Source organism: Ctenopharyngodon idella, chromosome 23, assembly GCF_019924925.1.
Source record: "Ctenopharyngodon idella isolate HZGC_01 chromosome 23, HZGC01, whole genome shotgun sequence".
NCBI lineage: Eukaryota > Metazoa > Chordata > Actinopteri > Cypriniformes > Xenocyprididae > Ctenopharyngodon > Ctenopharyngodon idella.
In genome coordinates, this window is record NC_067242.1 from 21,450,537 (window position 1) to 21,467,223 (window position 16,687).

The 16,687-nt window shown below is 35.7% G+C and overlaps 1 protein-coding gene across 5 annotated transcripts in view; it reads left to right on the top strand.

Annotated features, from left to right (window-relative positions):
• The first annotated feature begins 2,108 nt into the window (after positions 1–2,108).
• Positions 2,109–16,687, top strand: part of tmem108 (transmembrane protein 108) — a 68,772-nt gene continuing 54,193 nt past the window's right edge. Inside the window, exons 1-2 of one of the 5 annotated variants that reach the window (XM_051882363.1) lie at positions 2,109–2,407; positions 3,925–4,006. The gene's annotated coding sequence lies outside the window, so the exon portion shown is untranslated. Of the gene's footprint in view, positions 2,408–3,456; positions 3,643–3,765; positions 4,007–16,687 lie in introns of those variants that run through there. The other 4 variants (XM_051882362.1, XM_051882361.1, XM_051882364.1 and 1 more) reach the window with 4 other exon arrangements.

The following is a 16,687-nucleotide window of genomic DNA, read 5'->3' on the forward strand; positions in this document are numbered from 1 at the left end:
ATGTTGTGAGGCCTGTGACCAATGCAGGCCATAGAAAAATGTCCATATTTCCATAAGGTATGAATAGGGATTATGCCACTGCAGTTGTATAGAAGTGGAACAGAGTGTCCCTTTGTTCCTGTCCGAAATCAGGACACAGTTGTCTATTTTTGCTCAAGACCATGTTAAAGAATTCTCCTTTATGCTTGCAATACAAGGGCAAATAGGAAATGAAATTTACAGAATTTAGTAAAAAAGGAAGCAGTTTTTTTATTATTATTATTATTTTATTTATTTTTTATTTTTTTTGCTGTTTACACTGTAGTGATGGAAAGGCTGATTAATTTCTGTTGACAGAAATTAACAGAAAAGAACCGATTAATTGGAACAATTCAGAACCAGTTCAAAACCCGATTCAGTGATTGACTTACTTTTTGTTTCCTGACATTGTGGCATGACACGTATTGCTATTTATTACATTTTTTTTCTGATAGGTTTTATTAATAAGGTGGTGCATTGTAATTCCATGTGTACCAAATCGGTTTTATGCAGCCATGATTGAACTCATAAAATATCAAGTCCTTTCATGTAATTGCCATTTTCATTTAAACATTACTGCCTTTCTGTACATCTGTTAACAGGAAAAAAGGTTTTAGCATGTTTTAATAATATTTAAAGGGATAGTTCACCCCAAAATGAAAATTTTGTCATCATTTGCTCCCCCTCAAGTTGTTCCAAACCTGTATAAATTTCTTTGTTATGCTGAAAACAAAGGAAGATATTTGGAAGAATCTTTGTAACCAAGCAGATTTTTTTCAATGGGGGACGAGATCTGCTTAGTTACATTCTTCCAAATATCTTCCTTTGTTTTCAGCATAACAAAGAAATTTATACAGGTTTGGAACAACTTGAGATGGAGTAAATTGTGACAAAATTTTTCAATTTTAGGTGAACTATCCCTTTAATTAAAAAAAAAAAAAAAATGATATCAAATGATATCAAATAGGGAATGTCCGATGATTCTTGGTTCAACGAGTCTGACTCGAGAAACCGCTCGGATGATTCACTCTGATTTGTAAACGTATCGGACACAATGTTATAGATCTATTGATTCCAAAGCTGTCAAGGAGATAATTGTCGTTTTTACTATTTCATTGACATTGTCAGGTAGTAAGGACATTTTATGCCTTGTATAAATTAATAAAAATCGCACAGAGCAGCCTGTGCACCAATTTTGTTTCTCTATGTTTCTCTTAGCTACAAATTTCTAATGCATTTTTATTTTGTTCATATTTATATTCTCTGATTTGTATACTTAAAGGATTAGTTCACCCAAATTCTGTCATTAATTACTCACCGTCATGTCGTTCCAAACCCGTAAGCCCTTCGTTCATCTTTGGAACACAAATTGAGATATTTTTGATGAAATCCGAGAACTCCTACGCTGTACGTTGTAGACACAGTGCAGCACTTCCAGGTTCTACGTCAGAACACTGACTCATTATTGGCCGGCTCCTGAATCAGCATCACACGCATGCGTCATGCTCACGTGTGTAGCTTTGGCCAATACTGAGCCGGCATTTTGATGTAGAACCAGGAAGTGCTGCATTGTTTACTAAGTAAACAGCGTACGATACTGACATGGAAGAGAAGAAATTGTTGAATAAGGTTTGTTTTATTTTTTGTTTTGGCACACAAAAAGTATTCTTGTCGCTTTTTTAAGGTTGAACCACAATAGTCACGTGGAATATTTTAACGATGTCTTTATTACTTTTCTGGACCTTGAAAGTGGTAATTAAATTGCTGTCTATGGAGGGGTCAGAGAGCTCTCGGATTTAATCAAAATATCTTTAAAAAAAGGTATTGCGGGTATGGAACGACATGAGGGTGAGTAATTAATGACGGAATTTTCATTTTTGGGTGAACTAACCTTTTAAGTTAGTGTGGTCCTTAGGGCTGACCTGTCATCGTATAGCAAGATAATTCAAGTTAAACCACTGGAGACAGAATAACCCTCTCAGCCCAGTTCCCTAAATGCTCGCTTGCTGGTGCAGCAGTATGTGCTCATTATTATTCTGTGGCCGTATACAGTCTACGAAACAGTCTTAAAGAGCCGGGGTGACCGACACACACCATCATTAGCTGTCTGATATCACTCAACCTCCACCTGCTGCCTGCTGGTTTCTGATGACCAGTCTATGATATAAGCAAGCTATCCTATGTGTTTGGGGAGGTGGGCGGTGTTGGACTGGATTCAGATATTTGCTGGATGGAGGCAGGAGAGGGACTGACCGCTCCGCTCATATGACAGTCTGATACCGTGCGGGAAGCATGTGCGCGTTGCGCGTTTCACTTGGACCGGTGACGCGGCTGCTTTGATGAGCCGTTTCGGCTGGAAGGAAGAGCTTTCGGACTAGTCTCCATATAGGTAAAACTAAACACCGTATTCGTTATTTACTGCGTGTCACTGCATGTATTGTCTTTGCGTACATTATGACAACGTTAATGTACTTGATTTTGGAGCTTCTAGATGACTGAAAGCTCTTAAAATCATTTGTAAATATTGCATATTTTTTAATGATTTTTAGGTTCTTCTCATTAGGCATTACACTCCCATGAGAGATGCTGTTATCGGACTGTGTTCTTGGTGTGTCAACTGATGTGATTTCTACAGAGTCATAGATAGGGATGGGAATCATACGGAATCGATTCTGGTTCCCTAACAGTTCTATGAACGATTCTTTAGTAGGCTATTTTGGAGGTAGAAATACGTGGGGGAAAGGAAATGGCATTTACTGACCTCAGCAGTCTCAAATGATGGAATCATTTCAGATTTCAACATAAAAAGATCGGTTTGATACAGTTAGTCTATTGCAAAAGGTGTGTTTACAAAAAAAACTTTTCATTTTTATATCAGCCCTTTCATTTTTCTACTAATGCAGTTCTTTAAAATAGGCCATAACAATGTGTTAATTAAAATACTAAACAAAACGTAGTAGCATATTTCATTTGTTCATTTTATAAAAACAAAACTCAAAACGTGTAGGCTAGCGTATAGGCTAGCCTACACGTTTTGAGTTTTGTTTTTATAAAACGTGTTGGACTTCATTAGTCCAAGACGTTGTCTTATGAACAACCAATCAGTATAACACTGGTTTCTCACGAGTTTCAGCCTACATTATAACACAGGAACGAAAATAATAACAGTAAGTGAGTCAGAATTCAGTTCTCAGAATGATTCATAAATGTACTATAATTTATTCACTGAAAAGAACTCATAAGAGGCATTAGTTCCGAATCATTCGAATTGGACTACTTTGGTTACTTTTTTTAATAGGCTACACTAAAAAGTACCGACTCAAGAGATTCATTCATTTGGAATTCGGACTACAATAATCGGCCTGTATGTCTTTGATTCACAAAAAAATAACCGACTCAAAGAATCATTCGTTTAGGAATCGGACCACACTGGTGGCGCTGTAGATTCAGTAGCGGTGATGTGCTGAATAGAAGTGTAGGAAACACTGTCAGACTATTTTAGTTCGGTTTTTCGTCCGCATCGGAGAATAATGGATCCGAACGTCATGAGAATATGTCGGTTCCGCTCTTAATGGAACTGAACGAGAATCGACCCCTAACCCTAGTCATAGAGTATAACGGCTTGTAAGTAAACTAACATTTGAATTGTTCATTAGTCCAAATTCTCTCTCTCTCTCTCTCTCTCTCTCTCTCTCTCTCTCTCTCTCTCTCTCTCTCTCTCTCTCTCTCTCTCTCTCTCTCTCTCTCTCTCTCTCTCTTACCCCCTCTCGCTCGCTCTCTCCCTTCGGTCACACACACACACTGGGGGTATCAGCCTTTATTTATTGTGAGCTGCCGCTGAAGGAGAGTTAGGGAAGCTTTACGGTATCACCACCCGTGAAAGATCATTGTGTGTTTCATTGTCAGGAGGATTCTGAGGATATAACGCAGATAAACATCATGTTATGCTACAGGCGTCTTTGATCGTTTTCCATTATATTGTTATAAGGTAAGAGACATCACATCAGAGCTTTTCTCACCCTTCCTCTGGAACATTTACCTTAGTAACTCACATGGCTGCACCTGCTTATAGATTGTGATTTGGGGGAAAACTGGTAGGATGGTTGGTAGGCTGCATTGTTATTTAGTTTCAAACAGTGAGCTAGTAACTGTTTTTTTTCTGCACATTCTAGACTAGTGAAAAACTGATAGTTGGTTTCACATTTCTACTTAATCAGTTATAATTTTTTCAGTATTGTCTACTGATAAATGACAAACTTAGTGTATTATTTCCATAAATAACTGAAGCTTTACCAAGCAAACATTCACATATATAGATATCAGAAAAAAATGATTGGTTCTGCTTATAACTTCAGCCATTTTGGTATCAGAGAGTCAAACATCTTCATTTCACCATCCTCTTCCTTTTTGTTTCATTTTTGGTGGCATGCAAAAGTCCATTTTGTAATCTCAAGTGTTTTAGGAACACAACTTATATTGAATGTATTAATTTAATAGATGCTTTTATCCTAAATAATTTGGATTCAAGATAGAGTATAAATCTTATCAGTAAGCCTACTGTATGTTTTCTCCCTGGGAATTCAACCCATGACCTCGGCATTGACAATGTATTGCAGGAACGTCTGTAGAAAGGCTACAGAACAGAGTGAATGTTTCCTTTACCCTGGCTCATTCATTAATATTCAGTTCTAAATAATGAGGCAACTCTCTTAAAGCTTGAGTTCGTTAGAAGGGTCCTCTCCATAAAGATGCTCCATTTGTGAGCACTGAACGTTCTTTTTTTTGTTTGAGTGTTGCTGGTCTCACAGAACAGTAAATGTTTAGAAGTGCAGGGTCATTAAAAGTTGGTCGCCAGAGAGCATTGTGAAAGGAATGTTAGTCAAAGTCCTTAACCGAACACCCCCAACTAAATGCTTTGTTCTCCAGGACAATTGCCCGCTTGGTTTGTCCAATAGGGAGGTAGAAGAAGGGAGCCAGGTCTTGGGTCAAGTGGCAAGACACTGACATATGTAGCTGACAACTTGTTCAGAAAGGGTCACCTGGGATGAGGCTGCAAAGCAGTGAGTGTCTTGTGATAAGTGGAGGAGGAACTTTGATTCACTGGGGGCAAAGGCCATCACCTTTTACCATCCATTGGTTAACTTGCTGCAGGGCAGCATCATTATCTGTGTTTGTTTTTCTCTAAACATGGCATTCTTTAAAAATGACCTAAGTGTCTGTGAAAAAAGACAGTCGTATTTATTTATATTTAGTTTGCATGGGATCTTATCAGTTCTAGATCAGTGTAAAAAGTTTTTTTTTTTTTTCCCTTTTTTGTCTGATGAAATCCCTTTACTTTTTTGATTTTTGCATGCACTGTAAAAAAAAATATTTTTCTTATTTATCACATTTTTTCTTTTGTCAAATCAACTTAGATAATTAATGTAGTTCAGATAACATAATATTTTGAGTTTCTGTTGATTAGACCAATCGTCTTCATTGTCTTAACTCAAATTTTTTATTTCAATGAACTCAAAATTTTAAGGCAACCAGGTAACTTACTTTTTAAGTTAAACCAACAATTCTTTTTTTACAGTTTGAATGTAATGATATTATATTACTTTAATATTAAATATTTTTAATATATTAAATAGATTTATTTCATTAATTTATTATTTTATTTTATATAGTTAATATCTCTAATATATTACATTACATAATATGTTATTATTACATTACATTTCAAAAGCTTGGGGTCAGTAAGATTTTTTTTTTTTTTTTAAAGAAATTAATACTTTTATTCAGCAAGAATGCATGCAATTGATCAAAAATGACAGATTTTATAATATTTATAATATTACAAAAGATTTCTATTTCAAATAAATTGTTTTTTTTTAAAGTTTCTATTCATCACAGTTTCCACAAAAATATTCAGCAGCACAACTGTTTTCAACATTGATAATAATAAAAAATGATTCTTGAGCAGCAAATCAATATTAAAATGATTTCTGAAGGATGTGACAGTGAAGACTGAAGTAATGATGCTGAAAATTGAGCTTTGCATCAAATTAGATCTCAAATAAATGCAGCCTCAATGAGCATAAGATACTTTTTTAAAAAATATTTAACATTTTTAAAACTCCAAACTTTTGAACGGTAGATTATAATATATTATAATATAGAATATAATATATTTATATTTTTTAAAGAAGCCATTTTAATCTCTTGTTTTTGGGGGTGATTATCCTCTTGAATCGAGGTCATTTCAGAGTGACAGTAACCAGACCAGGACAACAAAGTATCAACTGTCCTGTGGTGTCACCTCTGTCCACACCAAACATCACTCATGTGTCAATGGAACGCATATCATCATAGCAAACTGCAGCCAGGCTTCCTGCAATCTTATAGAGTTACAGAAAAGGAAAAACACGTCATACCAATTAAAAACAATCAACATCTGGAAAAAATTCAGGGTCAAGCAGGAAGCCTTACAATCTTATCAGAGACTATACAGAAAGAAAGGACAATGTTTCCATTCTCTATTCTCTCTTCCTCTTTAAACCATTCCCAGTCTCATTTACAATCCCATATGACCCAGGGGAGAATGGTACAGCCTGGTATGGAATGTGTCTCATGTCTAAATACTTTATAGATCTTGAGGACAGTAAGTGTTATGAATGAACTCAGCACTTCCATGCTCAAAGAATCCAGTAGATAGGAAAAAGCCGACACACAGGCGCAACGGAAGAAAAACAACCTGTGTTCTTTTCCTGAAAGAGTGACATGCACTCCTATGAATGCCAACATACATTAGTGGCTCCAGAAATTAGTTTCTTCTAAGCCCGAACAGAACAGGGGTGGATATTTCTGAGCTTCAGTAAATGAGGTTATAAAGGGGTGGTTAAGATGTCCCTCACCGTCTGATAGGACATTTCCTCCCATTTCCAGTAAGACACTGATGATTCTATCAGCCTGAGTTCCTTCCCATAGGAGAGAAGTTCAGTTTCGGTCAGTCGAGCTGAACCTTAACAGGAATAGCAAACAGAAAAGCTCTTTATATGATTCAAGAAACATTCAATTCATTTTTAAGTTCACCAGTTCACGTTATCATTTCCTTGTACAAAATAACACACTTTAATGTACGTTTAAAAGATTACGTATTATGTAATATACTTTTTAAAGTATATACTTAAAGGGATAGTTCAGCCAAAATTGAAAATTATCCCATGATTTACTCACCCTCAAGCCATCCTAGTTGTATATGACTATCTTCTTTCAGACTAACACAATCGGAGATATATTTAAAAATATCCTGGCTCTAACAAGATTTTATAATGTTTTGAAGCCCCCCAAAAATGCATTCATCCATCATAAATATAATCCATACGGGCTGCTCCAGGGGGTTAATAAAAGCTTTAATCCAGGGGGTTAGTTAAAACTTTATAAATTAAAATATCAAGCTTCTGCCAGACAACCGTACGCATACTGCGCAAGTCGACTTGCGCCAGATGAATGAGTAACCCCTGAAGCGATGTATGACGCAGGATGCAGGATGTAGCGTAAGCTTAGACACCAAACTCAAGCTCCTCTTCTCTTAAATCGAAATCCTCCGACATTTCTCTTTAAAATGTCTTGTTTTAGACTTTTAATTCATGACCAGCGTTTTGTTTTGCTCTATCCTCTGAGCTTCCACGTTCGTCATTGCATCATGCGTCAGGTTAGGGGTTACTCTTCCACTGCAAATCGATGTGTACGGCTGTCTGCCTGAAGCTAGTTATTATAGTTATTAAAGTTTTAAAATATGGATATTTTTCTTACAAAATCCAACGCTTCACTTCAGAAGGCCTTTATTAACCCCCTGGAGCTGTATGGATTATATTTATGATGGATGCATTTTTGGGGGGGCTTCAAAACAGGTCCCCCGTTCACTACCAATATAAAGCTTGTTGGAGCCAGGATATTTTATAATATGTCTCTGATTGTGTTAGTCTGAAAGAAGGTAGTCATATATACCTAGGATGGCTTGAGGGTGAGTAAATCATGGGATCATTTTTGGGTGAACTATCCCTTTAAGAGTGAAATAAATGTATTGTTTTCGGACACTTCATCATTGCATGTTAATTGCAATTAAATGAAAATGTATTATGATTTAAATCTATATTAAATGCAATTAGCTGAACTTTAGAGTGTTTCTAACCCTATCCCTAACACAAGTAGGTCTTAAGTACATTTGTATAAGTAATTTCTTTATTACTTCTGCTGTCATTTCTGTTGAAACGTATGTCATATATTTAAATATTTGTAATTACAGATTTGTAATGAAGTTGCAATTTAGTACGTTTAAAATATATTAACTTTAAAATTGTTATGAAAAACAGACTACAGTTAAGATTATAATAAAGTACTTTACATATGCTTTAGTATGTTAGCAACAAATCAAAATAAGTGTATTTCTTCATATGACAAAAGATTATTAAAACGATTGAAAATGTACTCTTAACTCTAACTTTTTATTTGACATTACAAAGTGAACTTTTTAAAAGTGAAGTCATGAAAGTGTTCTCTAAGTACACTTACAGTAAGTGGCCTTTTATGTCATTAATATATTATATGCAAGTACAATTTAAAAAAAAAATTACACTACAAGTGCACTTGTTGTGTTCACCAAGTGCACTTCAGTATTTACTCACCCTCATGTCTTCCGAACTGTATAACTTTGTTTTTTCTCCGTGGAACACAAAAAGAAATGTTAGAATGTCCAAGCAGCTCTTTCCTTATAATGAAAGTGAATGCTGACCACATCTGCAAGCAAGATTTTTAGTGAATAACGATTTAAATTTCAGTCTGTTTCTCAGGCAAAGCTATTGTACAGTTTCACAAGGCTTTAAATATAGTACCCAAGTAAAATTAGCTATTTTTATCAGCCTTTTTGTCCTTTTTGGAGCTTGGCAGCCATGGCTCCCATCTACTTTAATTATAAAGCGCACCTTGGACATTCTGCTAAACTTATTATTTTGTGTTCCACAGAAGATTTGGAACAAAGTGAGGGTGAGTAAAGGATGTCAGAACTTATATTTCTGGGTAAACTATTCCATTAACCTAATAGTGTCTTGCGTCTGCTTTAGTATCTCAGGTGAGTTTTGATACTCTGAAATATTGAACACACTGTTTAGCATGCACAACGTAGCGCCTGCCTACTTGGATTTCTTGATGCACCGACATAGCAGGTGTCTTAAATTACCCAAAGGGCATTGCTGATAGCGACAACAGGTCTTCCTGTGTCCCTGTTGCAAGGAAGGGCAGCGGGGGACAGGACAGCCGTGGATACAGCCATTACAGCGATTAGAGAGTGCGCTAGGGATGGATGAGGAAGATAAGAGGGAAAGGGGGAGAGGGAGGAGGAGAGGACTGATGGAGCGTGAAGTGTGTGTAGAGGGAATTCCTGGAATTCCATGACTGCCGCCACTCTTCCTGATCCTGATAGGCCACACATTCACGCACACACCCAGACATTTTCATGTTTGTAATTCTACAAAGATGCTGAAGAAGCCTACCCAATAGAATGCACTGGACTGGCTCTTTTATACAGTTTGTGTAGCTTCTGTTTGGCTTCATAGCAAGGGTTTTATCAGTTGATGGCTTCAGGCTGTCAGAGTTAGTTTCTTGGCCTGCCTCTGATCAAAGGTCTTCAGCTTTATTTGGCACTGCTTATTCCAGACCAAACAGTCAGTTCAAACAAGGATTTAATAATGTAATAATGAGCATGGTGGTTCTATTCATCAGTATGAAATGTATTCAATGCAATAATGTTTGTAGTGGTTTCAAAAAGTATTTGGGCACTTAAAATGTACGAATATCAACAAAATATCAAACCAAATGGCCTTTATTTTAGAGAAATATAGCACAAGCACACCTTTCAAGCAAAACATTTAGTAACTAGTGCTGTCAAACGATTAATCGTGATTAATCGCATCCAAAATAAAAGTTTGTGTTTACATAATATATGTGTGTACTGTGTATATTTATTATGTATATAAAAAACACACACATACATACATGTAAATATTTAAGAAATATTTACATGTATATACTGTGTGTGTGTGTGTGTGTGTGTGTGTGTGTAATATATATATATATATAATCTCCTGTTAAATATATACATGCATGTATGTGTATTTATATATACATAATAAATATACACAGTACACATATATTGTGTAAACACAAACTTTTATTTTGGATGTGATTAATCGTTTGACAGCACTATTAGTAACACTTTATTTTAAGATGGCATAGTTACACATCACATGTAGTTACTGTAGAAATAACAGTAAATTATGCATTTTTGTAAGCAACTAACCATAAACAAAACCTTAACCCTATAACAAGTACATGGAGTTAATTAATATTACTCAATGCTTAAAGGGTTAGTTCACCCAAAAATGAAAATTCTGTCATTTATTACTCACCATCATGCCGTTCCACACCCGTAAGACCTTTGTTCATCTTCGGAACACAAATTAAGATATTTTTGTTGAAATCCGATGGCTTAGTGAGGCCTCCATAGCCAGCAATGACATTTCCTCTCCCAAGATCCATGAATGTACTAAAAACATATTTAAATCAGTTCATGTGAGTACAGTGGTTCAATATTAATATTATAAAGCGACGAGAATATTTTTGGTGTGCCAAAAAAAAACGACTTATACAGTGATGGAGGCCTCACTGAGCCATCGGATTTCAACAAAAATATCTTAATTTGTGTTCCGAAGATTAACAAAGGTCTTACAGGTGTGGAACGACATGAGGGTGAGTAATAAATGACAGAATTTTCATTTTTGGGTGAACTAACCCTTTAATTGTGTAATTACACTGTAACAACATCACTTAAGATAAAGTGTAACACAAGAAAGCTTTTTGGATTACATACTGTATATTGTTCAAAATGGAGATAAAAATGAATCTGGCTGTCAGCTAGTACGTTCCCAATGTGAATGTTCCCAATTGACGGCATCTGATTTCATAAAAATCTAAAAATCAGTTTGTCAACAATTGGTTATTAAGGGGGTAAAAAACTAATGCTTTTTGCTATTTTGTTTTATTGATATTTTGTATCTAATGCAACAACATTCATACATTTTCAATTGTGACTTGGCTGCCCAAACATGTCTAAATACCTTTTTTAGAGCCGCTATATAAAGATAACTGCAAAATGATCATTTCCAATGTCTAATTCAAATGAATTAATAAATGTAGTCATAGCAGCATGCTTTTTGGCATTACATTGGATGCATTTTTTATGACCTGGCTATGATATCCCAATCTTGAGGGTTGTTCAGCATAGGCTACTTGATAAAATCCACCCTGAAGGTTTTCTTAAATCTTGATCCCCAGGATTGGCTCCGTTTAATTTTCTTGCTCCCTTACCTAATTTAAGATTATAAAATCCCTCTAAAGTAGATTTTATGCTCTGAAGGAGAGTTCAGTTCACTTATGAAGCCTCCTTTGCAGATTCTTCCCTACAACAAATGCTCCTTAAGCATATCCTTCAAAGTGCTGAAATACTTAGACTTGAATTAAACATTAAACTTCATAAGACCCATTAAAGTCAAATGCAAAGTGCCTCTTAATAGCAAACCAGACAAACTGATTGATTTTTTTACAATTTTAAAGAGAATATTTAAAAGATATAGACGATCAGAGAGAGAAACACAACTTTGTATCCAGAATGCTTTAGCATTTTATGTGGGCCAGATGAACAAGTCTAATAGGATTTACTTTGACTGGATGGAGGGGCGAATGAGATTGGGAAGGGGGAAGGCATCCTGCCTTTACCCCCTGTTGCTAAGTAGCCCACCCAGAGCAGTCATGTGATGCTGGCAGGTGTCTGGCACTGATTAGACCTTTAGTAGTGGCCAAACCCAGCAACTTCCACCCAAGCTGCAGGATTATATATGGACTTAATTATAAACAGGTCAGCCCCCTTACTAACAAGCCACCTTAGAAATTGCCATTGCCTTGTTTAGAAATCAAGTATAATGGTATAATGTACAAGTATAATGTTTATTATATGCATTTTTCTTTTTGATTTTAGAATAAACGCTGCTTGACAAGTTTTATGAGCTTCACCCTCATGTGACATTTAACTTATTTAGGACACTGCCGTTCTGATAATCTGACAGTCATTTGATTTATTCTTGAGCACCAGTTTTGTTTAGTTCCATAAAATGCTTTTTTTATGTGTGTACCAAAAGCGAAATCCTTAAAACCAAAAATGATGTGTTGGCACCTTCCCTGGTGAGCCAGGAGACCAGTATAATAGAGCCGTTTTCATTTTGAGTTGATTGTCATTTTCAGCTGTGAGCTCCTTTTGTGATACAGAGTGCCTTGGATTTGTTTTAACTGTTAAGACTCCACCTACACTTCACTAATGATATAAACGAATCATATCCCCTGCTGAGGTTTTAGCATAAAGAATCATTCCTCTCAGTACAGTTATACAGTTCATTGGCTTATTGTGTTATTTCTTCATAAAACAATTGTCTGTTTTCCATTTTAATATATTTTTAAAAGTAATTTATTTCTGTGATGGTAAAGCTGAATTTGTCCCACTTTATATTAGGGGTCTTTACCTACTATGTATTAAATTTAAATTTATTATTTGATACAATGCACATATTATGTACATACAAGTTTTCACATTGCACTTACAGTACATTATTATTATTACCTGCATCTAATTACATCTGTAATTCATTTTTAACCCACCCTTAAACCTACCCACACCACCAAAATTGTCCTTAAACTTAGCCATATCTCACCTCAATACCAGAACAAGTGTTTTGCAATACATCATCAACACAATAAGTACATTGTACTTATTGTTTGATGTAAGTACATAGTAGTTAAAGACGCCTAATATAAAGTGTGACCGCTGAATTATCAGCATCATTACTCCAGTCTTCAATGTCACATGATCCTTCAGAAATCTTTCTAATATGCTGATTTGCTGCTGAAGAAACATTTCTCATTTTTATAAAAATGTTGAAAACAGTTGTGCTGCTTAATATTTTTGTGGAAACTAATGCTTTTTTCAGGATTCTTTGATGAATAGAAAGTTAAAAAGAAAAACATTTATTTGAAATAGAAATGATTTGTAACATTATAACATCACTTTTGATCAATTTAATGCATCCTTGCTGAATAAAAGCATTATTTGTCTTTCAAAGAAAAATTGTACTTTAGAGTGTTTTGCCGTTTTGAAATGGAGCCTCTTTAAATTCTTCAAACAGATCCTCATATGCTCCTAAGAGCTTTGTAATAAGACTTTATTTCAAGTATCAACACTAACTTGATCACTAGCTTAAGCCTATTAAGACACCATTAAATTGGACGCACACATTAAGTACTTTAAGAAAATAACAATCCATCTCTGCAAATTATGCTTCCTCCAAATAACAAGCTTCATAGATCAAATTAGACTTTTTGATTATTTTGTCTTGTTAAACCTAGAGTTTAATGTCAAAGATGGAAAAGCTATAGTCCTGATGTACATCTGATTAAAGGGATCTCATCTGTTGATCAGTGGGGGGTTTGCTTGCACAGAAATGCTCTGCTACTGTTTGGGGCTTAAGCTGCTTTCATATAACTGGCTTGATGTGATCTTATGTTATGTAGATGTTTAATTAATCCTAGAGCCAGATATTTAGCTATCAGCATCAAATCTTATTCTGGTCAAGAACATGTAAATATGTCAATGACCAATTTCTTTTTATATGATATTTAATGGCGATTAAATTAGAAATCAGATTGGAGCTGGTGATTTCAGCCATTTTTGTGTGCATTGTGCATTTGACAGTTAGTGAACCCGTCTGACCTTAGTGTTCAATCTAGCTGTTATGTAGCACAAACTATTGTGATATTAATTTATGTCAGACATGGTTTTGAACATCTTGATCTTGTGAATGTTTGTTTTAGCTAGCAGATAGGAAGGAAAAGATAAGCAAGGAGTAACGAGAATTAACCATTTACAAAATCCTGCTGAGGTGTCAGGTGAACTAATCTGGACACTAGGTTCAAATTACAGGTCATCACAGGTCTCTTTCAAGCTGTCTTCCTGCCTTTGTGTTTTATTTTTTCACTTTGTGTCACAAAGGCTTTATCATTTTAAATGATCTTTCCTAGGTAGAGTAATCAACAAGCCCTCATATGAAGGGTGAAGGGTCAAATTATTCTGACCTTTGCCAAATACCATTTGTATTTGTGCTGCTTGGTGCAACTTCATTATGTTTAAGCCTTTCAGAATGCAACATCAGTTATGGTGACTTTAATTAATATTTCCCTCAATTATACATACAGTGCTCAGCGTAAATGAGTACACCCCCTTTGAAAATTAACATTTTAAACAATATCTCAATGAACACAAAAACAATTTTGTTTTATATAACATCTGTTTAACATAACATGAAAGTAATTTTAATAATATAACATTATATTAACTTATAGAGAACAAAATTTTCAGATTTTCTCAAATTAGGGTGATGCAAAAATGAGTACACCCCACTGAAAGTCTCTGGAGCAAAGCTTAATTTTAGACTACAAATGTCTAATTTAACAAGAATTCAACCACAGGTGAGTCTAATTATTCATTACACAGGTGTCCAGCAGACAGCTGATTATAAAAGGGTGTTAAAACCCCTTCCCATTTCATGCTGTCAGCAATGGCACCACATGGAAGAGAAATGTCACAAGACCTGAGAAAGAAAATAATTTCTTTACACCAGAAAGGTGAAGGCTACAAGAAGATCAGCAAAGCTTTACTTATCAGTCAGAATACAGTAGCAAAAGTGGTACAAAAATTTGAAAAAGATGGAACTGCAACCATCTCAGAGACATCCAAGTTGTCCATGGAAGTTAACACCTTGACAGAAGCGTCTTCTAATAAGAAGTGTTGAAGAAAATCGGCATGCAAGTTCACTGCAGTTATCTAAAGAAGTAGAAAGCAAAACTGGGGTGACTATTTCCCCTGACACAATACGGCGTACACTGCAGAGGAATGGCATGCATGGGTGCCGTCCACGAAAGAAGCCTCTCCTGAAGCCCAGGCACAAAAAAGCCCGCCTAGAGTTTGCCAGGGCCCATGCTGACAAAGATGAAGACTACTGGGACTCTATACTCTGGAGTGATGAGACCAAGATAAATGTTTTTGGAACTGATGGTTTCAAAACTGTATGGCATTGCAAAGGTGAGGAATACAAAGAAAAACACATGGTGCCTACAGTGAAACATGGTGGTGGCAGTGTCCTTATGTGGGGCTGCATGAGTGCTGCTGGTGTCGGGGAGCTGCATTTCATTGATGGCATCATGAATTCACAGATGTACAGCTCTATACTGAAAGAGAAGATGCTACCGTCACTCCGTGCCCTTGGTCGTCGTGCACTTTTCCAACATGAAAATGATCCTAAACACACATCTAAGGCCACTGTTGGATTTCTGAAGAAGAACAGGGTGAAAGTGATTCAGTGGCTCCTGATCTGAACCCAATCGAACACCTATGGGGAATTTTGAAGAGACAAGTTGAGCATCACTCTCCATCCAGCATCCAGTCTCTAAAAGAGGTCATTCTTGAAGAATGGAAAAAGATAGATGTTGCAAAATGTCGCCAACTTGTTCATTCCATACCTAGAAGACTTGGTGCTGTCATTAAAAATCATGGAGGCCATACAAAGTACTAGATGTAGTAGGTTTTGTTGTGGGGTGTACTCATTTGTGCATCACCCTAATTTGAGTAAAACTGAAAATTTTGTTCTCTAAGTTATATTATTAACCTTACTTTCATGTTAAACAGTTAAACAGATGTTATATTAAAACTTAGTCTAGTCAACATTTTGGAAATTGTTTTTGTGTTCATTGAGATATGTTTAAAATGTTACTTTTCAAAGGGGTGTACTCCTTTACGCTGAGCACTGTATATAATAAATCACATATGCAATTTTGTTTAATAGTATATGACCTATAACACATATCCAGACACACTCATTTTAGTAAAAGCGAAGTGTGAACAGTCTACAATAAAACTGTGGATTTGTCTCAGTGCAGATATTTTTGTCTTGAGATTTAGTTTTGACACCTTTAGATTTGCGTCTCAAATCTCTTATATTGTGCAATCACACTGCAGACTGTGATTTATTCCGTATCTGACTCCTGCAGTAAATGAGAGCTTGCTGGGGATAAAAGCTTCATGTTTTATGCCGGTGTGCTTGTGTTTTTTCATCTTGTGCAAAGAAAAGATCTAATCAATTCATACAACCTCTCTGACTTGTGGCTTATTTTTGAGTTATGTCAAAAGCATATGTTGCTGTTGTTTATGTCTGAGATAAAAGGTGATGGTTCTGTTTAGTGTGCTCATCCACTATTATTTTTTTCTATTCTTGTTATTAGTGGTGCTTGCCAAGACATCACTAGCACTTTTACTCATACTATGGGTTAACTCCTCGATATAAATTTTTTTGATGTGTTACTCATTGTGCTCAATTTGAGCAGCTGATGGCTAAACATGCTAAAACCCACTCGGAACACCTTACCAACACTCTAGTAGAGCTGGGAGATATGGTATCATTACCATGATATAAAATGTCTATCATTAGAGATTTTGCTATACGTGTATATAGCGATATGTAAATATATAGCA